Source organism: Aptenodytes patagonicus, chromosome 15, assembly GCF_965638725.1.
Source record: "Aptenodytes patagonicus chromosome 15, bAptPat1.pri.cur, whole genome shotgun sequence".
Classification (NCBI taxonomy): Eukaryota; Metazoa; Chordata; class Aves; order Sphenisciformes; family Spheniscidae; genus Aptenodytes; species Aptenodytes patagonicus.
The window spans coordinates 3,057,583-3,084,894 of record NC_134963.1 but is presented as its reverse complement, the minus strand read 5'-3'; the positions used below and the strand labels follow the sequence as shown (position 1 = coordinate 3,084,894).

Sequence of the window (27,312 nt, the reverse complement as noted above, 5' to 3'; positions counted from 1 at the left end):
TTGCTCTTGCCCTACCTGTGCCGGAGGAGCTGCTGCTGCCCTGAGTGTGCTGTAGCTCCCAGGCAGCCCCAGCCCCAGCTCCGGCAGGACCTTCCCCCGTGGGAGCCCGCGAGCGTGCTGGGATTTTGCTCTCCAGCCCCAGTCCCAGCAGGTCGCCCGACGCAGAACTGTGGCTGAATTTCCCTATCCATAAAACACAGCGACCATCCCTGATCCTCCCATCCACTGCAGAGTCCTGATCTCTATGCAGGGAGGACACGTCCCAGAAAGGATCAGGTTTTAGCCCCATGTGTGCAGGTTAGCTACTAAAAACGAGGCCAGCAGGAGCCTTGCTCATATTTTTAAACAATAAAGCCATACATTTTTGGTAGAAAACTCCGAATTGTTTAAAAGTTTTCTTTTCAAGTTAACAGCTCAAAGCACGTTAAAAAGTAGAAGGAAAGAAATCGGTGCCCTTTACATCTACATAAAGTCTTCAGCAATTTTGTTTAAGTACAGCATCAGTCTCCTGACACTCTGCAGGTGGGGGCCTGTGCCCCGCAGTAAGATTTTTCTTAAGCCACATCTGCCGGTTTGCATAGCTGGGGGACGCAGATTTGTAAGGTCTGGCATGTCTGATTGCTTAATATGGGGGAGCTGGGGCTGGGAGGCAGCTCAGGGAGAGTGATGGGGCCCAGCTGCTCAGGGGCAGAGGGAAAAGCCCCCGAGAGTTTGCGGTAGGTGGCTGACGGCAGGCTGGGTGGTTGATGCCCTTACGCCATCTCTACCTTGACTGGCTGGGTCCTGCGCAGCAGAAGAGGGGAGGCATGGAGCAAGCATGGCTTGGAGATGTGGGAGAGCATGTCTGAGGGGAAATGGCACAGGTAAAACTAGACGTGTGTGTTGTATAATCTCTGTAGGTGTATTAAGTGGTTGGGGTGAGAGTGAGCTAGGAAAGGGGAAAAGTGATCTGGAGTGCGGTTAGTAAGGGACCAGAAAGTGGAGTGGTTCTGCTTTTTTAGGGTGGAATTATTTTTCTTTTTCCCCTAGAAGTGTGGAGTCTTCCTTTAAAGAAAACAGTAATTGTTTTAAAATAAATATATATCTCTTTTGCAAAAGAAGTTCCTCAAGCATCTAACTCTTTCAGATAAGAGAAAACCTTTAACAACTGGTTTCTTAGCACTGCAGGTATTTTTCTGTAAACTCCGCACTGGGTTTGTGATGTGTTTCTTGTATTTGTTGCCACTCGGTTCTTTCTGGGGTTTGGTCACTGGCTGCTGTAGTGGTGAGAGATCTGACCACTGGTCCCTCCTCTGAGCAGGGTAGTGGAAACTCTTCCCACTCCGGGTGCTTCAAACAAGATGGATTTTGATTGTGACCAGGGCATAAACGTGCCCTGGACTGGGGTGACGAGGCCATGGCTCTGCCCAAGCAAAGAAGTTATAGAAACCCACAGGTTTCATCACCACCTCCTTGTTCAATTCTGATAAACTAGAAAAAAATCCTATCAGGGCAGCTTTTCTTCTGGTTCGCTCTGCTGCTGGGTGCCCGGGGTACTGCTGCCGTGGGGTGACCCTGCGCTGTGTAACACATTTCCTCCCTTAAACCGCTCCGGAGCAGCGAGTGCCGTGTCCCATTTACCAGCCTGGAGTAATTGCCGTTTCTTTGACTGCCTTAGGGTGGCAAAGCTCTGGCAGGCTGCCGGGAAATGCTGCGGAGGGAAGTCTGGGGCTGGGCTGAGTGTGCTGTAGCTCTCAGTGTAGCTGAGTGCTGCGGGCTCCGGGACAGCCAGGCTGGAAGCTGTGGAGCAGAGCGGGAAGGGTCTTCGGGCTGTTCCCTGTATGGAGCCAAACAAGGGCTGAGCGAGGCTTCTGCTGTGTTTGTGTGCAACTTATGTACATAAATCTTCTACAAAGCAGTGGGTCTGTTTCCTCTCTGTTATCGGTGTCAATAAAAGGTTTCTCTCTGCTGTTCTTGAAAGAATTTCCAGCTCTTATAAGATGGCAAAATTTTTCTGCCCCCTTGATTGCAGCTGTAAAGGTGACGGGGGCTGTGAGGAAAAGGAAAAGTCGGGGGGGGAGGTGTGAAAACAGAGGGGGGAAAAAACCAACAACAGTAGCAGTGAAGCAGCACTGCAGCTACTGGTGCAAAGCAGGACCTCGGCAGGGCTGAGCATCCCAGGGATGGGGGATGCTCCCGTGCCCCTGGCTGTGCGGCTCTGGCCGTGGTGGAGGTGAGGAGGCTGATGGGGAGCGGTGCCCTGATACACCCCAAAGTGGCTTTCTGGGTGAGACGGTGGAAGGCGCTGTAAATCGGTGGTGGTGTAAATTCGCGAGCAAGGAGCTGCTGTTTGGTTCCTGTCTCTCACGAAGTGCACGCGGCTGACTTGGAGCACCACTTACTGAGTTTAAGCCCGGCCAGGCTCGCAACGGGCACTGCGGCAAGCTAGGTCAGGGAGTCTCCCCTTTTTATGGCTTGCACGAGAGCTGGAGGTGCATTTCCCGCTCTCTCTGGTCGCTGCCTGGGAAGAGGCTCTGGTTTCCCTCTGGCTCCATCTCCCTTGAAAGAACAGCCCCTGCCTCGGGCATCCCCACAGCCACGAGTAAAACCCTTTGTGTGCCTCCCCTCCTGCTTCTCCAGCAGCACCTGCCCATGCTGTCACCTGCCCCTCTGGGACACTGCTGCCTCCGAATCCTGTCTCCTTCCTTCCCACCCACGTGGATTTCTTGAGCCCAAGTATCCAGTGATGGGGATGACCTGGATTTGAGAGAGTTTGGGGGAAGAAACCTGAGTTCCAGAAACTGCTGAGCATCCGACAAACCCTGGCACAAACACCACTTTGTGGTGTGCGATAACTGCGTTGCTCCCTGTGTAAAACAGCGCTTCTCTAAAGCGTGCTCAGGGCTCCAGCAAGCTTCCTGCTTGTTATTTTGATACGCAGTGGAAATGTTTGTGCTTTTTAGTTGGCTGCAGTCAGTCATTTGAGTTTATGGCCCATTCAGGAAGGTGGATGCCTTCTCCCAGCTCTCCTCTTTACCCTCTCTTCAATCTCTCCACTGATGGTACATCCAGCAGCTCTCTTTCTACTGCCCACAGGCAATTGCTGCTAAAATTATATATCTTTTACTACAACCTTTTGAAATAAGTGGTTCTATTTGAACTGTTAAATCTTTGTGGCTGTCCTTTAAGCATCAGAATGAAGGAAAAGTGTTTTGTTTTGGTAAGATTATTTTAAAGTTGGGGGGGGGGGGAACACAAGAAATTATCTTAATTTCTCTGGTTATTGTGGACAGTGGGTTGTTTTGGGTTTTTTTGCTAGTTTCTACAAATAAAACACTTTATCTGTCAAATTCCCCGTTGAAACAGTGCTGTGCCTCTCTCCCTCTAAGGGACCGCTTGCCTCTCTTGGCACCAAAGGGGTCTCTTCTGCCTTTAAAGCCTTTGCAGCAGCCCCTGTGATGCTCTTTTCTTGAAGCAAATATCAGAGCAAAACTGACAGGCAGGACGTGGCTAAGTTTGAAAATAGTTTTGTATGTTCTGAAGTAGCTGTCCTTAGGCATGTCTCTGGAGCAGGAGGCGTGATGGTGTGATGAATTTCAAATCGGACCTCTGCAGGTCTCTTACCGTCCAAATAGGGGTTGGTTTTTTTGAAGGCTAAGGAAATACTGTCTTTTTTTTTAATAGGAAAAAGTTGTCAGAGGCATACAATACTTTCCCACATCTAGTATCTGCGTGCAGAGCAAAGGATGTGAAAGATAGATGTCAGGCAATCTGCTTATTTAGTCAAGAACTCTTATCCTCCTATCCATGGTACCTAAGATGGTCCTGATCCCACAAGAAATATATAAAGATCAGTGAAATGTCACGGGCGCCAGCAAATACTGATTTGCACTAATCGTATTCTGATTTCTACTTCTTGTGTGTTTTCCCTTCTCCTTTCCCGGAGCTAAGTACAGCATCGTCTAGACTCGGCTGGTGGTCTCGGTGAAGCACGTGCCCTTTTGGTGTCACCTGAGTCCCGTGGGCCAGCAAACCTCATGGGAAGGGGGCCCTTGGCTGATTGCCACGTGTGGTATACATCAGGCTTCCTTCAGCAGCTCTTTTTTTTTTTTTTCCTTTCTTTTACTTTTCTCCTGTTTCTGTTGCCGCCCATCTCCACCCGTCCCTTAACTCTAGCTGCCCTTGGTGCAAGAGAGACAAGAGGGCTCCTGGCTGGTGACCTCTGCTGCCGCGCGGGGTCATGGCAGGGTTGGCTCATCCCAAATGTCCTGCCCTGCCCCATTACCCTGAGCGGGTCCCCCCCAGGGGGCGAGGCTGGGCATGTCCCTGCCCCAGTCCCACGAGCCCTGCGCCTGCTGCCCTCTGAGCACCGTTCCAGGAGGGACGAGACAAAGCCCTGTCGCAGCCATTGTCCGAGTGACTACAAAGTGCCGCTAATTGAAGGAGCCACAAATGCATGCGAACTCCTGCGCTGAACTAGCATTCTCGCACAAATTAAATTACAAGTAGGAATAAGCCTAATTGTACCAGACAGCAATTAGTATGGCTTTACCGTCAGGAGACAGCCGGCTCGTGCTGGGCAGGGGGAAGTTGCTTCTGCCCCCTGGAAGGGGACCTGTGTGCACTGCGAGCTCCTGGGGGAACGCTCTGGCGAGATGGGGGGGTGCGTTTGGGACTGTGTGCATTGCTCTGAGGCAGGAGGTGGGTATTTAAGGTGCCGTGATGCAGCACGCCCATGACGGAGCCCCCGCACCCGTGTCCATGCACACTTCTGACTGTTCCCACACACGGGGTGCAGCTGAGCGGAGCATGATCAGCCACTGGTGTTGATCAGGACCAGGGTATTTCTTGGAGGCCGGTGGATCTGGGACCCCAGACCTTTGTTGTAGCAGACTAATTTCTTTCCACAGGCACGTTACCACATTAACTGGACTTCTCGTGCTCTGTCCCATATCTTCCTCGGGAAGCCTCTGAGAAACATGACGCTGCTGTCAGATCTGGGTGACCGGGGGCTGCTGGTTGTGCCCAGTCCCACACGGCATCTCCAGGCCAAAGCATCGCCTGCTTGCCCACCTTCTCCGTCCTGCTCCCAAGCAATGTAGCTGCCTGTTCTCAGGGCAAAATGGGGACAATAATGAGCGGAGCTGGACAGCGTTGAGCCTCCCGTCCACTGACAGCTGTCTTCTGCAGGTTCAGATGCCGTGAGTTCAGATCTGAATCACTCAGCACCGAGGCTTTAGAAACCCCAAACTCAATTGACTGAGGATTTGCAAGAGCTAGACCCTAGTCTCCTCGTTCAAGCTTTAATAACGTAGGGGATTAGTGGTAAAGTATTGGACAATTTAAAAATAATAAAACATTTCTCTAGTGAAGCTTAAAAAGAAAAAAAAAGGCATTTGATTGTACTTTGATTAAGCACAGAGAGAGGCCGTATATAAAACATACCTTTGGACACCTTGCTGTTATAACCACCATAATAAAAGTTTGGGTTACGTAACAGCTTGCAATCTATGTAATGCACTTTAGTCTGCAGTGTGGACACAGAGCCGAGCTGTGCTGTGATTGCCGGGAGCTGTGGTAATCTGTTATTCTGAGGACACAAGGGGTAAATAAGAGCTTTTCTGTAAAGCAGGGAGACTTTTTGGTAAGACCTTTAATACAGCAGTGAGATTTTTTTGCCATATATACCTGGGCATCACTGCAAACAGGAAGATTTACTGGTACCTTCAAGCCAGAAGGTTCATGAGCAATTTATTTCCAAAGCACTGTGCTACTGCATATGTTTGTTCTTGGTAAAGGAAAACCATGCGGGGTTTTTTCCTTTTTTTTTCTTTTTTTTTTTTTTCCAGGTCTGATGCTGTTCTGTCTGCTGCAGCTTCAGCTTCTAATGCAACATGACATAACTGGCTGCTTAGAATCCAGGGAGTAGAAAGGAGTCATTAAAGCTGAATCCTGAGAAATAATTAAGTTCCCAAAGTTGCTCCACAAATTACGCTAGTGTTTATTTAACATGCCTCTGACATACAGAAGCATAATCCTTCCAGTCTGAACGGGGCTTTTGTTCTTCACCCTTCATCAATCCAGGGGAGAGTAGAGTAAGAGGAGGATGTTCCTCCTGGGTCGGTGCTTTGTGTTTCCAGTAGTGAAGCCTTCCTCTTCCAACAGAAGCCACTTAATTTGACCTTGATGAAAACTTTTCCACAGGCAAGAATAGCCCAAAAATGCAAAAAAATTACTTTTGCTACCAAGAACTGGTTTCATAGTAAGCATTTGCCTTATTTAACCGACACTCTCCCTGCAGGCTTCAGGCAGCGAGGGCTGATCGAGCAGGTTAAACTTTCCTTTGGTCGTAGTTTTGCTGAGAAGGTCTAGAGGAGGCTGTGGAGAAAGAAGCCTGGCAAGTATTGATTTGTCCGGATTTGATGCACTGGAATAGCTCAGCTTGAGAGATGCAGGGTTTTCCTGTTTGGGAATTAACCGGGAAGCTGAGCAGCACTGGCAGCTGGCCTTAGGTTGTGCTTAGATCTGCAAAGGGCCACGTTAGCTTTGTGGGCAACGTATTTCGGAGATGAATTGTTTATAGCAAGAAAAAGCCCTGCGTTTGCAACGCTGGCTCCAACATATCCTTGGGTTTTGCTGACATTTCAAAACAGGTTCCACGGTTGCCAGCTGGGCTTTGTAACCAACCGGGCCAGGGAAAACTTCTGGACATGCAATTTGGTAAGTGTTCAGCTCTGAATCCAAACGTGGCTCAGACACATCTGAAAGGTTCTTTCCTTAATGAAGAAAAAGTTGAATTTGAATATTCAGGCTTCTGAATCCCATTATAAAGGGTAAGCAGCTGGGACTGTATCTATAGGAATGCAACAATGGCCTTAGGCTAATGGTTGATTTTCCTCAGCTCTTGAACCTCATGATGTTATTAAAGGCAAGAAGACCCAGGTCAGATGAGGAGCAGAACAAGTAAAATATAAAATAAAATTAGGAAGACCGTCAGGAGACTGTTCTCCATCCTTCTGCACCAAGGTGGCCAGCCATGCCTGAGCTGATCCTGAGAGCCTCTTGGTCTGATGGTGGGGATCCCGCAGCCTTCCCAGGCAATGGGGTTAAATACTTCACTATTCTTACAGCTTTCCAGAGTGTCTATCTTGCATCTTCTGTTTTAAGCTTCTTTCTACGTGTCCCATCCTCATGAACGGTTTCTTTCCTGCCTATTCTTTTCTGGTAATATTTTCCTTTGAAAAGATGGGTATGGCCAGTCTTAAGTCCTTTCCCATAAAACATCTGAATGCTTTTTGGTGCTCTCTGTTGAACACCAAGTAATCCCCATCTCTCTAGAAGTGAGGTTCCCGGAACTGGAAGGTGAAGGACACCAGGATTTATCCAGAGTTCAAACCCAGGACTCTCAGCACCTTAAATAACTGCTGCCCTCCAAGGGAAGCAGCCAGGCAGAGAGGAGAAGAGCGAGCTCAATGGGGAGCAGGGAATAGCACTGCAGTCAAACCCCATTTATTAGGGACTTCAGAGGAGGGGCGGGGAAGGAACTGGCAGGAATTATAAGAAGGGTTGGGCAGAGGAAGAATTTTGGGGGAAACCAGGAAGAGGAACGGTGTCGAGAGCAGAGCAAGGACCCGAGATCAGGGCAAGCATCCTCGATGCAGCACGTGCTGTTTGCAGGGGGGGGGTGCTGCAGCACAGCATGCAGCTGAGGTCTGTTAACTTGTCACCCGTGACTCCGTGATGGAAAGCATTGCTTTAGAAGCTTTACTGACCTTGCCAGCAAAATCCCCCAGGTGTCTGAGCCAGGTCTCTAGAAAGGTTGCCAATCAACGTGTCATATGTTGAAAGAAGATATATGGCTAGATTTAATTGATGAGATGTTCTGCCATCACCAAAGTACCTGTCTGCCTCTGTAGGGTACAGCGTACGTGTGTGCATATAACAGATTGCTGGCTTTTGATGTATGCCACATAATTTGCTGTCTTCCTGACTGACAGAAAGCGCAAACACTTATTAAAGCATTGTAAAAGCAGGTCAAAAGTTTCATGACTTTCCTAAGCCAAAGGACAGTCAGTTGTGTTTAAATAGTGTTAATACTAGTACTAGTGTTAGTACTTTTTTCCACTGGAAAACTCCATAAAACGGTACTTTGTAGCTTTTAACGGTTGTTTGGGGTTTTTGTTGGTGTTTTTTTGAGTAAAGTGACTATGTTCTACTTCTCATTAATTAACCTTTAGACTTCTCTTCATTGCTTAAACAAGGCAGTGCATGAAAGGATGTTGATGTTGCTAAAAAGCAATGGGAACGAGGATGGGAATGCTGCTAGTGAAGAGGCAGTTACACTTTAGTTTGCTCTAACGTGGCAATCTGGCCCATCCTTCTGCCTGTCCCAGTATTACGAGATCTTGATTGAGGCTTTGCTGTATCAGGGGAGTTTGCAGCTAAGCTAAGCCTGGAAAACATGTGCCTCTTTTGTACTGTTTTATAATTAATGGGTGTTAATTCCTTAAACGCCGTCCTGTGAGAAGTGTACAATGCAGCGTGGAGGCAGAAGCGGCCGGTGTTGTGTGATAGGGTGTGCGCTTGCGTCTGCTTGGTGGCAATGTGGCTGTGAACTGAGTAATTGGATGTTGTGGCTATCGCTGATATTACTATAGTGCCAAGGGATTCCAGCAGTAGATTAAGATGACCTCGTGTTTGGTGCCTCACAAACCTGGAAAAAAGGGCTCTCTTACCCGGGAGAGGACGCAAAACAAGGCATGACTGCAAGCAAGGGAGATGAAGGAAACGACAAAATTAGTATTTCTCAACTTCTTGGAGCAGAGTTGTATTGGAAAAAAGACACTGAGGAGGGTCCTGATCTTATAAGGGTATATTCATAGGCAAAGGGAGGATAGCACGGCTGACTTGGGTTTGCTCAGAAGGAAAAATCCCCATGCAGAAGGGGCAGCATGGAAGAAAGTGCGAGCGGGAGTCATTGAGAGCCTAGCAAAGGAAGAGAGAAGCTGGTTTCACGGCCAGCTGGAGGAGGGAGCTGATTTCTTGGTGCTAAATGAGTAATAAAAGACAAAGCAGGGTTGTCTGTGAAAGCCTTTGAAATAAAGACAAGCAGTTTATGTTTGATCTGATATACAGAATTCAGCAGAGAGCCGCTCAGGGAGGAGCGCAGAGAGATGGTCGAAGCGATAGGCTTGGAAAAAGACCTCTGAAACAGCATTTGATACAGGTACCTGTAGGGACGTGATTAGCAGGGGGAGATAAAAAGGGCTTTAGAGCAGAGGAGAAGCAAGCTGCGGAGAACTGCAGCTGTGTGGGAAGCCAGGGAAGGCTGCCTTTTTCAGGTGTTACGTGGGAGAAATCTGCAAGATTTAGACCTTAGAGTGAGTTAGAGAGGTCTAAGCAGTGTTGTTAATGGACTCGAGTGGAATGAGCTCTGAGGGGAGATGGTTAGTGCTGTCTTGGCCTGTTGCGCTGGAGCTGGTAGATGGACATCCATGAGATGCTGGAGATACTTTGTGCCAGCGTGTGATTACGCAGAGAATAAGAGTCCTGGGGCCAAGAGCACTGCAAGCGTCTCTGCAGCATCCCTCCGCTGGGGATGGATGGATGCTGAGATGCCCTGCAGAGCCCTGGCCTGCAGGAAAATACTGGTTTCCCCACTCCTCCTAACTTTAACTTCCCTCCTTTGACATAAGGTATTTAAGAAACGTCAGTAGGTTGGTTTTTCAATCAGAGGATGAGGAAGAAAAAAAAGCTATATACTCTCAAGCCATGTGTAAATGCCCTATTCTGCTTAATTTTAACTCACGGAAAAGAAAGATTTCAAAACTTCCCATGAGTAGTACTTAACATATATGCAACTACATGTCTACTACTGGTCTCAGAAAAATAATTGGGCTTTTAGTTATCACTGGTCACCCATCAGTCCTAAAAGTAGGCAAGCAAATAAGTAGCTTCTGGGTGATATTAATTACACGCAAGCAAATTAGATTCCAGTAACTGATTTTCCCATGGCTACCAAAGCTTCTAGGAGAACAGCAGGATAATATCAAAAATGTCCTCATTCTCACACTTCGCAGCGTAAACTGATTCACCACTTGGGCTCGGCAAGAAGCCTGTGCTACGTGGCTGCCCCTTGGGAACGCCGCGTGTGCCATCGGAGAGGGGGCACTGCGTCAGCCTGGGCCCCCGCTCCGCTGCGGCGCCGCAATTTCTGTCTCTCTGGTTGATAGGGCAGAAAATTATCATTTCTCTACTTGCCAAAACATGAGCATCTGCAGTGATATAACAGGGCAGAAGAAGTTGTAGAGTATCTACTGATAAGAATTGCTGCATATTTAATGCAAAGGATATTTTCAGTATAGCTGTGTAATTGGGAAATTAAATCGTCTGACTGTTGTCATACATACTAATTATACTAAAGACACCGAGAGGAAAAATCTTAATCTTGCACGTAGCATATATAGTTAGAAGATAATGACATTTTTAAATTCATACTCACCATCTTGGTGCACAAAGGTGAAAGTATTTTAAGTATGTGCATTTTGGTTGGAATGCATGTGGAAAGAAAACAAATATAGTGTACTTGTTTACAGTTTTCTTCCAAACGCTGACAATACCAGGCAGATCAGGGAAATGTGAACTCGCAGATCAGTTTTACTAGCATTTCTTGTTTCGCATAAAAGTTTTGTGCTAAAAAGGCTATAGGTATCAGTATAAACAGCTTATCGGCTGTGTCTGTCAATTTGCTTGCTCTTACTTACAGATGATTGCAGTTATCTGTATTTTGTTGTTGTGCAAAGCAAATATTTTGGCTAAAATGTGTTGAAATGCTGTTTTAACCGAGTCATTCATTTGCAACAAATGAAGCATAAAGAATGCATTTTGGAAGCTACGCTTAACAGAATTAAAATCATCATGCTGCTCCTTCCTTAAATTCTATTCAGGAACTCACCTGTGCAATGAATGGCATGGAAACTCTATCTACCCCATATTGTTCTTACGACAGGAGCGTGGAGTTAAACCTGTGCCATCAAGGTGAGTTTTTATTGACTGAAAAGGCAAGAGAGGAAAAAATATTCACAGTTCAGTTTGCTCTAACTAGGTTCTTTGTATTGCTTGACTCTGCTCTCTGTAGCTGTAAGGAGCTGATGGCATCCATACAATCTGCCTCATTATATTGTGCACAGCTTCCACCTTCCCGGGAAGAGATGTACTTTTATTACATTCATTTAGTTAGAGTGATGCCAGCATGATTACTAATACGCTTAAAGTTAAGTGTATGTCCTACAACAGTCTGAGGGTTTAGAGCTTCTCTGAGAATTCTTTGGGCCTTATGATCAAGCAGTGCTTTGTTGGAGGAGGAAGTCTCATGCAATAAAATTAAACTATTAAAGAATCTCTCCCTGCTGTTTGTACATGACACGGTTGTAGACTTTTTTGGTATCGTAATTTGTGACATAGCTTTTGATTAACACGTAGAAATCTGCCATCTTGTCTTTTATAAGTGCTTGCGGAAAATATTTATAAATATGTTGGGAATTACTTTGAATAGCTTTAGGGTAGGATAAAGCATCTGCTCGTCCAGCATATATAATTATTCACATTGCAGGTTCTTGTGGTGCAGGACTGGCTCTGAGGTGCTGTCACAACACAATGCTAATAACTAATACCTCTGCAGATGAGGAAACAAAGCAGGTATCGGCAACCGCAGAAGTCGGGGGCTGGAAAAATTCAGTGGGATTTGGCCACCTAAAAACTCTGAGGTTTTTGTGGGGCTGTTTGTTTTCTTTGAAAATCTCAGCCAGATCTGCAAAACTGTTCAATTCCTACCCTGCGGGTGGCTCTCCCCCAGTCCCAGTCGGAGGAAAGTGCACGGATCACAGCCCTGGACCCAAGCCCACACCAAAGCAGTGATGAAAGGATGCGAGTGGGGAACCTGAGCCATGAGCTGAAGTGCTTCATTGAGCAGGACCAAGGATGCTGCCCATCCCACCTAGCTGCCACCAGCTGAAACTTTGCCCCCTGAAGCTGATTGCTCAGGGCCCTGTTTTACCAGGGGAGAGCAATGGGCGCTCTCCTTTTGCTGCATGTAGAGGGGGCCAAGGCAGCACTTGGGCATTCCAAGTTGCAGACAAAACTGTCCTGACCACTCAGGAATCCAAAATTCCTCTGCGCAGGCGAGCAACCCTGCAGCCCAGAAAGCAGGGAGTCCATCAAGCCCTCACTAACTGAGCTCAGTGTTAAAAGCCCGTCTCCTGGAGTCCTGTTCCCATCTGCCACAGAGCAACTGGTGCTAAAGGAGATTCAAAATGTCAGTTTGGGCGGTGCTGCTTGTGAGTCCCGGCTCACGTATCTGCAGCTACCCTAATGTTACAGTCCTCCCCAACAAGGGTTGTTACCAGGAATACAAGAGACTTTTTTTTTTTTTTGACATTGCTTGGGGCCATCCGACCATCTGCTCCCCCAAAAACCGATCCACCCCAGTCAGGGTGAAACTCATTCCTGGTGTGCTGGAGGCAGGAGGTTGTGCAAAGGAGAGCCGGTGGGGAGCTGGGCTTCTGTACAGTGCTCCTCAGTGGGAGGATGGAGCTGGCAGCTTGGGTTAAGTTTGCTGCAGCGAAACGTTCTGCAAACACCCACAACTCTGCAATTACAGCCCATGCCTGTATGTAATACAAGTATGTGAGAAACAACTGTGGAAAAAGTATTCTCTTGCAATAGGCAAGTTTTAATATATTCTATATTTGGTAGGAACAGGTACGCTCTTACATTTAGTGCCACAGGAAAGAGTCTAAAAGGATTAAACTATATTTGACACAAAGCAGCATCTTCCATTCACCCTGCTGGCAATCCGCTTAAAACACCCAGTCTGATGGAAACTGTGAAGATTTTTGTCCCTGATGTGCTGCTGCGAGAAAGGATGACCTGGGAGGTGAAGATAAAATGGTAGCATGTGCCCTAAAATCTCGACCCCTTGAAGTTAAGAGCAAAACTCTTCCAGCTGGAGTGAGCTCAGCCTTTATCTTTGGTCCAACAGCTCACAGGCTGCCCACGATGAACCTTTATCCTTCGTTGCCCTCATCTGCAAAATGGGATTAAAGGTTGGGGTGGAGTGTGCAGCATCTTCCAGAAGCGTGAGGAAGGTAGCTGAGGTAGCCTTGCTGCTACAGGATGATGCAGCCAGGGCAGGAGAAGGTGGCACCATGGATATGGCATAGGATCAAGCCCTAGAGCTGCAGGCTGCCCAGCGCGGGGACCAGGCTAGCGTGCAAACCGTGCCATGTAAGAGGGACAGAGTTTGTTTGTGCTGAGCAGTTGTAAGAGAGCCCAAAACCCCTAGAAAGTACTGCCAAGCGCTGGGGTATTTGTCAGTCGTAACCCCCAACCCAGTTAGTGGCCTTTACTGAGGTCAGGGAACCTGTGCTGGCAGTTTCTGCCCTGGGAAGTCCATCACCACAGAAGCTGCTCTCCCTGAGGGCTGCGGGCTTCTCTTAAACTCTGGGATTGTGAGTCACTGCTGCGCGCTCCTCCCAGCCCTGCGCGGCTGTGCTGCCTCTGCCTTCCTCCCGAGGACCGCTTTGATCTGCCTACAGTCATGTCAACTGCCAAGAGAAATGACCCCTAATAAGAAGAGATTCTGGAGCTGCTTAGCAGGAAATTACTACGTGTGATGTTGCTAAGCAATGTCGGGCTGGCCTGACTGCCTGGGATAACACTTCTCGGCTGGAAAACCCGGGAAAGGTCGAGGGGTGTTGGGTGGCTGCTGCTTTCTGCTCAGAGCAGAGGATTCTGGAATCGAGCAAATAATAATCCTCATCTCATCAGGGCTGGTGTGACAGTTATTGGAGGTGAGAAAGAGATCTCCCCTGAGAGCAGCAGCAGCTGCGGGATGGACAAGACGAGATGGGGGGGGCAGTGGGAGATGCACAGAGGAGGAGTGAGTCCTGCAGAGGGGAGAGGGATGCGCAGGGAGGGGGAACCGCCCCCCGGGAGACAGGGGCTTTGTGGCAAGGTGGCCATGGACATCTTTCCAAAGTGAAATTAAATGGTGAGCGAGAGCTGCCAGACCCATCGCTCAGCCCTTTGGAAACCCCCCTCCCTGCACCTGTGGAACCAGAAGATGAGCTTTGCTGGTCTTTTTAAGCAGCTGAACTTTGCTTCAGTGAGGAGCAAAGCTCTCAGGATAACAGCTCTTGAGCTACAACAGGTAGCTCTAGTTGGTGAAGCTCTGAGTCCTGTAATCCAGGGTTTTCCCCTCCGATTTCTCTGGTGTTGGAGCAGAAATTTCAGCCCAGCTCATGGGGAGACAGGGGAACACGAACTTGCCTGCAGGAAGCGAGGTCTCCCTGTCAGTTCTCTTTAACCAGTTTCTTCTGGACAAAGATTTCTTCTTTCCTCCTCCACTGCTTTGCTCTAGTCCCGTCTCTCATTAAATATCTCCAGAAGCAGCTATGGTTCATTGCTGAATTAATCTATTTGTGTGGAAGGTGTCATATCAATGTCAATTACAATTTTGCCCCAGCAGCATCTAGAAGCAATTTTTCATCTGTGCCAATCCTTTTTTTTTTTTTTAAATATAAATAAGAAATGGAAATAAAAAAGTACCTTTACAGTTTCCATTTTAAAACAACTTTAAAGATAACTTCCAAAGCCGTTGAGTGTATTAATGTGCTAATAGGAAGTGGGGAGCGCAGATGCTGAGCGTGAAGTACATTTTCATCCCGAAGTGGCGGGAGCTGGAGGTGCCAGGGTGCCCCCCGCCATCTGGCCTGTCGGAGCATGTGGCAGATTCACAGCTCTCGTGGGAGGGCGTGCTGCAGAGGCCATAGGATCCCATTATGCTGTTTATGGGGACAAGCCAGACGTTCGTCTCGCTGAGACTGGCTATCAGTCGGAGGCGCACCAACCCCCCGCTCTTTTCCGCATCACCTTAAAAAACTCGGAGGATGGGGCTGGTACTTAAAGAAATTTTGATGCTAAGAAAGCAGCGCGTCGGAAACCCGAGGCGTTTCAGCCAGGCGCGGATACAAAGCCGAGCGGGGACACAACCTGCCGTCAGGCACCGAGCCCCCCTCCGCCAGCCGCTACGCGCGGGGAGCGCCGCCGGTGCTCGGCGCTGCGCAGCGCCGCGGCCAGACCGCGCTGTGCCGCCCCCTCCCCACCGGAGCCCTGACACCGCCTCCCTCATTAGCATCCCTTCCTCCTCCTCCTCCTCCTCCTCCTCCTCTTCCCCCTCCCCTCCCCTCCCCCGCCGCTGGCCGGGGCGCTCCGCCGGCCGGGCGCGGAGGGGTGCGCGGCAGGAGCAGCAGCCGAGCCGCGCTCGGCTCCGCGGCAGCGCCCGAAGCAACTTTCTCGCTCCGCGGGGTGCGGGAGCGGGGCGATGTGACCGCGCACCCGCCGCCCCGCAGCCGCCCCGGCGGCCAAGCCTCCCCGGCGGAGCGGCGCGGAGCGAAGCGGAGCCTCCCCGGCGGCGCGGACGCGGAGCGGAGCGGAACCTCCCCGGCGGAGCGGCGCGGAGCGGAGCGGCGCGGAGCCGAGCCCGCCTCCCTCCCCGGCGGCGGCGGCAGCCCGGGGCGGGAGCGCGGATGCGGCGCGGAGCCCGGCGGCCCGGCGGAGCCCAGCGCGGGGCCGGGCCCTGCCGGGGCGGGCGGCGGGAGGCGCGGGGCGCGGGGGGATGCTGAGCCCCGCCGCCCGGCACCGCGCCCGCCGCCGGGAGATGCTCCTCGTGGTCGCCCTGTGGCTGGCGTGGCAAGAAGCGCCGGCGGCGCCGACCCCCGCGGCGGACGACATCACCCGGGGCGTTGTGAGTTATCCGCGACCCCCCCGCTCCTCTCCGCTCCCACCCCACCCGGCGCCCGCCTCTCTGGGTCCCCCCCCCCCCCATCTCCGGGCATCGCCGGCCCCCGCGGCGCTGGGCGAGCTCCGGCAGCTGGAAATGCTCCCCGGAGCGCCCCGCTGCTCGGTGCCCTCCTTGGCAGCCGGTGCCCTCCAGCTTGCGCTCGGTGCCCCTTTCCACCCGGTGCCCCCTCCCCAGCACTCTCTATGTGGTGTCTCCCATTGCGCCTGGTGCCCCCCCCCACCCCCCCCGCACCCACTGGAGTGTCCATCTCCCCCCCTGCACCCAGTGCCCCCCGCCCACTGCACAGAGCCCTTTTGAAGCCAGCGTCTCCCCTCCCTTGCACCCGGTGTCTGGTGCACCCCTTGCAACCATTGCACAACCCCCTGCACCCAGTGCGTGGTGCCTCCCCCGCGCTCTGTGCCCCCCGTCCCCGCACCCACTACGCTGTGTCCCCCTGCACCCCGGCACAGTGGCCCAACTTTCCCCCAGCCCAGCATTCGCGGGGTGATGGCCCCAGCAGCGTTCACACACGGATGGTGATTTCTCGGGCACTGAGAAGGGGCTGGCCTCTCTCAAGGGCTCTCCGCCTGCAGAGGAGCCACGCAAACCCCTGCCAGCAAGCGGGGTAAAATGGCACGTTTAGAGTTGGAGCGATCCCTGGGGATTGGGACACGCTCGGAGATACATTAGGAGCTGCTCTGTGCCGGCAGCAGGCAGAGGGTTGACTTCATTGCGGTGGTCTGCACAGCATGGGCATCCTTGTGGTCCCGCTTCTCCACTCACAGGTGCCTGCTCGGTTTGCAGGGAGATGACAGGTTCTAGCAGGCAGTGAGGGCTTAGGTCATGTCCCTGCCAGGTCATGGTGCCAGCAGGTCCGTACAGCTCCACGCTGTCTCCTCTGAGAGGGGAGGGATGGAGGCTTTTCTCCTGGAGGAGGAGGAAAAGTTTCTCGTAGCTGATACCAGCCGTAGCTCAGAGAGGAGAAGCCCCATGACTATGTCAAACCTGGGTGTTGGAAAGCCAGCTGTGGCTGGGCATGGACGAGCAGTCCTGGGGCTGGACCCGCCAGTTTGGAGAAATTCCCCGAAATTCAGAGAATTTCAAAACGCCGCCTGTACGCTGCTGTGAAGGAGAGAGGGAGGGAGGATTTGCAGCACGGCAGGATTATCTAATGAGCGGGGCTCGCACGGAGCAGTGCGCCAGGACACTGCCGCCGCGGCTTGGCTGCCAAGCGTGTGCTCCGGCTCGCAGGCTCCTGCTCAAACACCTGCCGGGAAGGACAAAGCATATCATTCCCCATCGGTTCCTAGCAGAATAGAAAATGTGGGGAAGATAAGGCACATCTGCATTATTACGGTGCATTTGCTTTTGTCTATAACCAAATGTTAAGGCTGGAATTAATATTTCATGCAAACAGCACATGAATTGATGTATTCTGCCCCAGTCAATTTGACTCAAACTTTGTCTTTGACCTGCTTTTGCCCTTGCTACCGTACATGCCGCACTCAGCTTTTACAGGTTAAATGCTAATACTCGAGGGGGTTTATTAGTTATCACTGACAGCTTTCAGGCATTAAGGTACCTTTTTTTTTGTCCTGGACTGGATTTGAGCGGTAGCTCAAAACCATGCTGAAGAGCTGTGGCAGTCTCGCAAAGCAAAAGGTGCCAGGGATGATGATAACTGAAGTGAACTGCAGGAGAAGGGGATTACAGAGCCCTACGTTAAGAGGCTATTTAGGCTGGGGAGGACAAAGTAGATGATGTCAAATGGGTGTCTCGGTGATTTCTTGCTGGGGCAAATGCAACACTGTCTGGAGACGGTACTGGTGGGATTAGGAAGGGGTTGATTGTAAAGCAGGTTTATGCTTATGCCCTCTAATGAGCAGCAGGGAGCAGAAAACGCCAGGTATTTTCAGAGGTGTTTGTCAGGAAGATACCACTGCGTGGGAAGTGAGAGCTTTAAGAAGAATTATTTGACATCCACTTTATGAAGCAACTAAGAAATTAAAGATCTGTGATGCATTTCAACCAAATATTTGAAAACTAGGAAGCATGAAACCATGGCGATAGAAAGCTCCGCTAACCTTTGAAAATTATATTCAACAATTCTCTGCAGTAAATAGAGCACAATGTCAACAGAGCTTTTACATCCCAAATATCACCCCCTTGCAGCCGAGAGGCTCTCAGTGCCGAGCAGGACTGCGCCTCTGAGCTGCATCCTCCGCTCCAGTCCTGCCGCAGGTTTGTTTTAAATGAAACAGTGGTGCTGGGCCAAATTAAAGTTCAGCAAAACGAAAGAGGGCTATAATTCAAAGGCAGTTCTTGTCAGAGTGCTGCCCAAAGCAATATCATATTGAATGATTCTCCAGATTTCATTACTGGTGGAATATCCTGCCCAGGTTATAAATCTAGCTTGATTATTAATGTTTTTATTGTTCTCCATTAGCTGCTCTAACAAAGAGAGCATGAAATAGCAGATGGAACGGAGCTTGACTTGAGTGTTTCCCTTGAATTTTAGTACATTGCTTTTGAGATTTACTACTTTGCATTTTGCACTGCCGCCTTTACAGTAAACCCCCCAACCCCTCCTCATTGCAGTGCCCAGCGTTCGCAAATCGCATCTTTTTATGGCTGTCTGGGCTTGAGAGTCTCAGGGGTGCGAGCAGCAAAAACTTTATATACGTTAGTAGTAACCGAGTAATAAGAGCTCTCACTGTGCTGGGCTCTGAACCAGGTCTGAAGGGAGGTCTACCTTCAAGTTTTAGTTTTCAGAAGAGCCGGCGCACTGGAGTCTGTACAGTGAAGGTGTTGACCTGGAGACCTGCGGGTTTGCAAAGGAGCTGGCTGCTAAACTGCCCGCTGTGGGTACGGCAGCTGTGCGGTGGGACGCTGGGTGCCGGGCAAAAGCTGTGGCTTGGGGAGGGACCGATGCCCAAAGCTGAGCAAGCCTGGCCCTGAGGGAGATGCTTTGCCCTAGGGAGATGCTTGGCCCTGGCACTGGGGTTGCAGGACGGGAATTGGCGGTGAGGTGGTGGTGGTGGCACTGCCAAGATCATCCCTCGTGGACATGGGCTCTGGTGTCAGTGGCCAAGGGACGTGGGAGTGCCAGGAAAGTTTTAGTTCGGTTGCAAGAGCGTGGGTGCAAAAAAAACGAGTGTGAGCTGCTTTTTCTTGACTGCGTGGTCAGGGGTGACAGGGAAGGTCTGTGTGTGCCCCCAAGGCGTTTCTCCAGCTGGGGCTTGCTGGGCATTCCTGGGGGCTTGCGTATGAGCGATGCCTCTCTCGGCCTCCTGCTCACAAAGCCCGCCTGTGTTGTTCCCAGAGAAGTTGCTCCCAGGGGATGGAGGCATTTGCATTCATCGGTGGAGACCACGGACCCGCATCCCCCTCCGCCGCGGTCCCAAGCGGCTCTTTGTTCAGGGCAGGACCCTCGCCTTTGTGGCAGCTTCTCATTTGAATGACAAGGATGCGCTTGTGGGGAGAGCCGGGGTGGCACAGAGCCCTGTGACGAGCCCTGCGACGCTGTGGGGTGGGCCTGGTGGACAGACAGAGGTTCCTCTGTGTCCCCACATCAGGGAGTGGAGGGGCAGGAGGAGCGGCAGTTTCCTACAAATCTGTGCCCCGCGTCTCCCCAGGTGCCGAATTTCAAAGCAGAAGCCGGCCCACGCCTGGGGAATGGGGCTCCTTCTTGCTGTTTCTGGGGTACTTTTCCTGCCTGCAGGAGGGTAGGAGCATCCCGCTGCTGTCGCTGCCAGATGCCCACGTGCAGCCGCACATGCCGGTCCAGTCGCACTCCTGCCTGCCCTGGGATCAGCCAGGAACTCTACTAAATTGCTGCATTTAAGCACCTGGGGCCAGGCACGGTGTCCCTGAGACATGGCTTACCTCCTTGTTGAAGGCTTGGGATAATTAGCCCTCTTAAAGTAAAATCCTTGTATGGAAATAGGCTGTTCCCTCTATCAGGAGAAACTACAAGACTCGTAACCTTCTGTTTCTGCTAATGGGGAAATTAAAAATTGATAATCCCAGTTGGAGCTTCATTCAGCCTTCTAAAATGGCAAGTCTTTCAGGACAAAATGCTCAATAGATTCCCTAAACAATAATGCATTCAGGCCAACGGCCTTGGAGAGAGGCGCTTTGCTTGGCCCCTCTGCCATTAAAGCACTTCCTTCCCTTCCCGTACGGAGCAGTGGCCGTCCCAGGTCCATGAATTCCCTCCAAGGAAGTTAAGCTACCATTTAAAAAAAAAAAAAAACCCAAAACCCAAACAAAATAAAATGCTGCTGGTTACATTTTAAGGTGCCTCTTGAAGCCAAAGTACAATGCAGACTAAATTGGCTTGACAAAAGGCTGGCTGGAAGCTTTCAAACAGACAGGCTCCTGTGAAGGCATTTAATCTGGTATTAAAGCCCTGGCTGGTTTGAACCGCTACTTCCCTTTCAGATTTGAGCACCCCAGACCTCCAGATACAGTAATGCAATTTTCTCCTGCGCTTGGCTGCTATTATGGGCCCAGCCGTGTGAATTATCCACAGTTAAGCTAAACTACCCGCTTTAATGAGACTCTGCATTCAGGAAGGGTTCAGAGCAGGTGTGTGAAACCCAGCTTGTCACTGGGGACTTCCCCATGGTTGGTGCTGGGGATGGAGCGGGTGAGCTCCCACCTTGGCCTCGCTCTTCAACCTTGGGTGCTGCAGCGAAGCGTTGCGGGGTAGAAGCAGCTCCTGGCTCGCAGGACCCCCCAGCCAGACCCTGCTATCCCTGGTGGCAGCGTGCGGTGGAGCTGTACCTCTGTACCCTCCTTTTGCCCCTAAAAACTCCTGGGGCTCTCACAAGGGAGGTCGCTGCCTGCATGCGCCTACCTGACTTAACCTGCAATACTTCGTTATTCTCCCTCATTAAATTAAACTTGCAAAGAGGCGATGCGAAACGCAGCGCGTTCCCATCCCCTGCCTGGCATCGGACGGGGCTCTCCGGGTTTGGTGTCTGGGTGCAACTCACCAGCGGGGAGTCGGCCCTGCCAAGGACATGGGGGTGACATGGGCCCCCCAGTCGTCATGAAACTGAGGGGCTTGGATATCTCCGACACCCTGTTTTGTCCCTGCAGGTTCATTAGTGCCAGCAGCGGCTCGCTCTGACTCATCGCCGGGGCTGCGCACTAATTTCTCATTATTTACTCATTGGCAAAAGTGCTGCAGGAATGGGCTGTGCGGCTCCGGGAAAGGTCACGCTGCAGCTGAGGGAACCTTTATTTCTGGATGCTGTGGGAGCAGGCGTGTACCCAGCGTGGGTCTCGGGTCCTAGCTGGCCTTGTGGAGGTGACAACGTGGAGGTGACAATTCGCATCTTGGATGTGAATTGCCAGCTGATGGTAAACCTGGGCCACCGCGTCGTCGTTCTTTAAAATGTCTCGTTCAGCGTAGAGCTGCACTTGAAAGCCAAGGATTTGATTTCAGAATAACCTGAGATCTGACGGCAACAGTTGTCAAAATGCTTTCTTTAATGAAAAACACTTTAAATGGGTAGATTTGGGAGTTTCGGAAGCTCTTGCTGCTGCACACGTGCAGCTGCGTGTGTCTTCATTGTCCCAGATTTTTATGAGGATTGTCTCTGATTTCTGGGTCAGAGAATTAAGAGATTTGATGTTTATATTAAAAAAACCCACACCAAACCACATATGCAAAGTTAAATCCAGTGCAAAACAAAGCAGACGTGTGGGGGTGAGGGGAAGAGGCTACTGAAGGACCGGAGAGTTTTAGATGAGCGTAATGAGAAACTGCCTTTGACAACAGGTTTGTTCAGAGGAAAGTCCTGCCATGATTGACGTGGAGTAAATGCCCATGTTCACCAAGGAATGTGGTCTTCAGATGGGGCTCTGGCAGTTTGATCAGCCATGATGATTTAATAGAAAAGAACCAGATTAAATCTGAGGAATTTCCTGCATCAGAATAAACCACGTGCACAGAAAATCGTTCTTCCAAGAAGTCTGGAGATGATCTACAGCTCCTGGTGAGAACGGTCCGAATACGGTGACTTGGGAACTGGCAGTATGTTCAGGATTTTTTTAATACTATCTTTTCAAGAGGGAGTTTCTGCCTGTTGACTGTCAGTGGTCAGGTGGAGTTCTTCACACTGGCTAACATATTATTTCATCCTGACAATATTGATCTTTTGGGTGAATAAAAGCAATTTTACCTGTGCCACAGGGTCCTTGCTTGAAGGTGCTGGACATGTTTGGATCATATCATCTTGTCATTTAACAAACCCCGGCTGGCATCTCCTGTGGTTCAGCTCCTGCCTGCTGAAGATCACCCCACAGCCCAGGTGCTGCCGTTACGTCCTGGATTTGCTCTGCAATTGGAGTGTGTCCTACGTGGCCTGCTACACATGTCCTTTAAGGATGCAGGACAAAAGGTTCCCTCATCCAAAATACAAGTGGGAGATAAGAGGTCTGGACTGCTTCATCCACAGGTTTGTCTTCATTTGCGGAGGTTGCCTGTCCCATGCCATGGTGGAAGCATTTCATCCCATTCAGCTTCCCCAGGGCTCCCATCCCAAAGCACCCAGCTCTGGATTTTTCCACTTCCCACCAAATGCCCCTTGCTGGAGATGGCAGACTATCAAGAGACCAAAAGGAAACTTCACGGGTTGTTGCCAGACTTTGGGGATCTCACTGTCCAAGGCTTTTTTGAGGTTGAGGAAGCAGATCTGAGAGCGGTGTCGGGACCAAGTGAGCAGCTGAACCCTGGAGGGGACCTGAATGAGACAAAAAGATAGAAAAGACTGGTGTGCGAGGAAGGGGTTCCCGTGAGATCCCTTTTGAGAAGAAAGCCTGGAAACACTCATCTGAGGAAGCGTGCACTTGATTGGCAGCTGCAGACTCTCCAAAACGCTGCGAGTTATAGGCTATACTGCTTGTTCTTGTTTGACTGTCTATGTATTAGTCAACCCTTCATGAAGATTTGCTTTTCTCGGTGAGATGTTGTCACATGCAGAAATACTACTGCTGACGCTGTGGCTGAAGTACATCTCAGGAGATGGATTTTCATGTTTCCCTCAAAGTCGAAGCTGTGACTCCTGGTGCCCTGAGCTGCTGGGTGGCTCTGCCAGGCTCCTCCACAGCCACCACGGAGGCAGTGCCTTCTCAAAGGCCTGTAATTACCAAAAACTTGGAGGTCTGCTTGGCTGAAGGGTGTAACACAAGAAAATGCTCCTTTTGTCTTACTGTAGCTCCTGGGCAGTTTGGTTACAGGATCCCAAGGAAAGCACAAGGAACAAAACGATATCATGACTGCTAAAGACAATCCCACCGTGACTCCAGATCTAATGACCTGTAAGCTCTGGAGTTGACGAATTCAGCCTTTGTGAAAGGGTTGTCGGGTCTCATTTATCTCTGAGCAAGACAGAAACAAAGCGCACTCTCCTGTTTTTCTTGAGCCCACCATGTGGGATCTCCTCCAGAGATATTACATCCACTCAACATCAGTTATGTCCTAGCTGGTGCTTGGTTGAGGCTGCGCCTTTGACAAGGCACGTGGTGGGGAGCATGGGGAGCTCCCACCCGCCCGTAGGCTTGTTCCCACCTTGTTACTTGTGTTTACTTTGTCGTTGCTCTTCCTTCTTCGTGCTCATAGTGTCCCTCCGGCACGACTGCCAACAGAAGGGCAGCCAGTGATGCTGCTCGAGAAGCATCTTTGCTCCTTTGATAAATTCTCCGCGTTAAATTGGCTTTTATTTTTCTTGTTTGTTCTCCATTTTGTTGCTGCTTGGCAAATTCCCCGTTGCTGTGTACCAAGCCGTGCTGTCTCTACCTTGCATCCTTCATGTCAGAGATGCATTTTTGTTGAAAAGCGAGAGGAAATTGGGTTCACAAAAGGGAAATCCCTCATAGACGCGCCTGTGAAATGGCAACATGTTTTATATAAAAGCACAGCTAAAGAGAGGTAGGTGGTTTGGGACTTTTGCCACATGTTGTTTACGCTGCAGAAATGCATCCTCCAGGTCTGATCAATGAGACTCCGAAATGAGGAATAATCTTGCATGGCCTCAGCCGGCATTAAAGTGTACAGCAATCCAGTTCTTCCTCCCGGGCTGGATGCATGTCATATTTCATGACAGAATGACAGCCCCGTCAGACAATCTGTTGCCGTTTTGGCATTTCTAATACACCTCGTGCTTTGGTACGCACTCACTCAGTGTCCAGCAAGATCAAGATAATCTAGAGGAAATCAGCTGTCATGCTCCAGGGTCCCACATGGGCGGTGAACGGGGCAACAGTGATTCGCGTAGTCTTCTACAAGCTCACCTGGGTTAAAAAACTTCCCTGAGAAGATACTAAAATTCTCTTTCTCTGCCTAAAACCCGGAGCACCAAGTGCCTGATCTGCCAGGCTCTGAGGCACGAGATGTAGTTGTTGACCGAGGAATCGCATTACTCGCTGAAAGGTAACCTGAGCTCCGAGCACCGGGTCTCTAATAGTCAAAGACTTCCCTTCGTGAAGGGTACCCAGCCTGGTCTGGTGTTGGGGGGCTTTCATAGACTCTCCTCCTTTGACCATCACTGGCAGCTCCCTGGGGTGCAGCTCAAGGGGCTCCACGTGAGAGGCAGTTGCTGGGTCAGCGCTTGGCAGTATTATGTATTTTGGCTCTTAAGAGCTGCTTTGTTCCCCATCAAACCGCGGCAGTGCAGAGGGTCGCGTAGTGGAGGAAGAAGCGCTTGATGTATTTGCTCAGAGTTGCGGTATGAATACGAATGCTGTTGCGTAGGTGCCGGTGACAGTTTGCGTGTGGTTGGGCTGTACCTCGGCAGGGTCCTGGCAGCGCTGAGTCCTGTCGCTGCTCGTGACGCTGCTGGGAGCCAGAGGCATTGAAGAAGAGGAGCGCTTCTGGGAGCTGGACCTGCCCGGGCTGCAGCTGCGGGATGCAGCTCTCCCAGGTGATGCCCTGGAGTGACTTCTGCCTTCCCGACACTTACAGGTCTGCTGGCTGACCCCCGCGTTGGGGTAGGTGTGTGCCCTGTGGTTCTGCTCTGCAAAGCCCGTCTGCTGAGCTGGGCCAGCTCTTTTCATCCACACTTCTGTTACTGGGGGGGTTTACTTTCACTGGTATATCTCTTTCCAGCTAGGTCTTTCCCTGCATCAGGGTTTGCCAGGAGCCCAACAGCGCCCTGCGGACCAAGCCGTTTCCCCAGAGGAGCAGCTCCTGAGGGGTCAGTGCTCCCTGCCTGGGCTGTGCACGGGGATGCAGAGGTTGGAGGAGATAGGTGATGGTGGGTTCCCCTCTGCACCCAGCAGGGAAAGCCCGTTCCCCTCCCCACAGCCCCTCGGTGTTAGCAGAGCTATTCCAGAGAATTGCGTTTTTGAGCAAAAGGGGTTTCTTTCTGCAACAGCAAATGTCTTGGTGAGCCAGGGCTGCGGAACTGAGATCTCCCCGCTCCCAGCCTTTGCAGGGAGCTCTCCTGGGAGATGTACAGCAACCGCTTTTCTTCTGCAGACAAAACCTCGCGGCGAGATCCCGTCCCTGAGCCTCTGGCGTGCCCCATCTCCTGCCGCTGTAGGGCCCTGGGTGCTGGGAAGGGGCCCCGGCTCAGCCCCGGGGCCGGGTGGGTGCTGCTCTGGGACACCGCTGCGTCCCCGTCGGCGTCGTGCCGCTGCCCTCTTGTGGAAACCGGGAAAATACCCGAGAAAATACGTTGGTGCTGGGCTGGGTGCGGAGGTTGGAAACCCACCCGTGGGAGCGGGGTGGGGAGCTGGGCTCTCCCCCCGGGTCTGCGCCGTGCCCAGCCCTCCAGGCTGCTGCCCGAGTGCCTTTTTTATTGCTGTTATTAGTAGAGGGTGAGGGAAATGGTGTTAACCTAGCCTGGGAGGAAGGGGCTCCCAGCATTCAAATCCTGCCCCTTGGTGCAGACCTTTGGTCACTAAATCCCCGCGTGGCAACAGTAGTCCGTGCTTTCAGCGGATAAAGTTTGCAAAGTGCCTTCTGCGCCTCCTTGCTCTTACTCTGCAGTGATTGCCCTCTACCTCATAGCAAATACCTTTTTACCAACTGCTGCGCAAACTTTGACTTTCTTCTTGAAGTAGCGTACCGTGGCGCTGAGCCCGCCGGGTATTTCCCGTAGCCGCAAAGCAGGCACAGACCCACCGTCACCCATCTGCGGCGTCTCTGCCGCTCCCCTTGGGAAGGCGTTACGCTGCTTCGGCCACCTCCTGAAAATGTCAGCGGGTGAACGCGTCCACGGGACCGCAGTGCCAACGCGCTGGCTCTCGCCTTCGCAGCCCAGCACCACCCCTCCATCGCACTCGGGCAGCTCCGGCTGTAAAGGGCGATGATTAATAGCTGCCCGGGAGCAAACCTGCTGGTGCCAAGCATCTTCTGACCCCGCCAACCGTCTCGCTTCCAGGCCCCTTTGTAATAGCTGGCAGAAATCGTGCTATGCTGTGTAGGAAATGGCAGCCCAGCACCGTCGGTTTGTTTTCCATCCTCCGTTCTGGTTTCCCAGCCTTGCGGGACCCTGGTGAGCCGTGTGCCCGTCTCCCACCTCCGCCGCAGGAACAGCTCGGGCAGTGGATCTAGCCCTGCTGCTTGGGAAGCCCCAGTCCCACAGCTTCCCTGAATTAAAGTTCTCCTTATCTTCTCCACGTTTCCCTCCTATCTCGCTTATTAATAACCTCTTCCTGAAAAAACGGCTTCTGTTTTAAATTTCTAAAGAATTTTACCTATTAAACCCAACCTGTCTCCTCCTGCGTTTCCCAGGCGCTTGGCAGCCGCTCTTCCTTCCATGCTTTCCTGGAAAGCAGTGTCTACGAAAGCCCAGCCACGTTGGCGGAGGTCATCGGTGCCAGCCCGAGGCAGGGGCTGTGCATTGTTGGAGGTGAAAGGGAGCCAGAGTTGCGGGAGCTTTGTGTTGAATTCATCCGGAGTCCTTGGGGTGACTCACTGTCCCTCATGCGTTGTGCCTGTCTGTGCAATCATAGATACTAATTCTTGCTTGTCTATTTAGAGGAATCGGTTCTCCGGGCAAGGACATCTGCTTTTTTGTAGCTCTGGGATCATCTCTCAGCCTCTAGGTTATCTAGACCCATACCGTGTCTGAATTCATTTCCTTTTGGTGAGGGACAATACTGTATTTTTGATGGCTGCGAACAGGGAATTCAGTCTTGGGAGCCAAACTTGTTCAGAGCCAGGTTTGAACGGGGACGAGATGCTGAGCTCTTCTTCACGTGCTCAGAGAGGCTTGGATCTTATTCAGAGCCAAAAGATACAACTGCAAAAATTTAATTAACATTGCAAAACCCTTTAAAGCAGAGTTTCTGGCAAAATTGCCAGCTCCGCTGTGCAAGCGGCCTCCATAGGGAACTGTCACAAATTAACAAATGTTTCTTTGCCCGGACAGTTGCGAGGACAACAGAGGAAATCGATATGGCACGCTCTCCTCCACTGGGGTAGTCTTGAACCCTAAAGAGAAAACTAACTGGCAGCCAGCTCCCCAGCACAT

General features: G+C 51.1%; 1 protein-coding gene across 1 annotated transcript in view; it reads left to right on the top strand.

Moving 5' to 3' along the window:
• Window positions 1–15,716: 15,716 nt before the first annotated feature.
• MMP17 (matrix metallopeptidase 17) overlaps window positions 15,717–27,312 on the top strand; it is a 68,198-nt gene continuing 56,602 nt past the window's right edge. The window contains exon 1 of the mRNA XM_076352709.1: window positions 15,717–15,784. The gene's annotated coding sequence lies outside the window, so the exon portion shown is untranslated. The remainder of the gene's footprint in view (window positions 15,785–27,312) is intronic.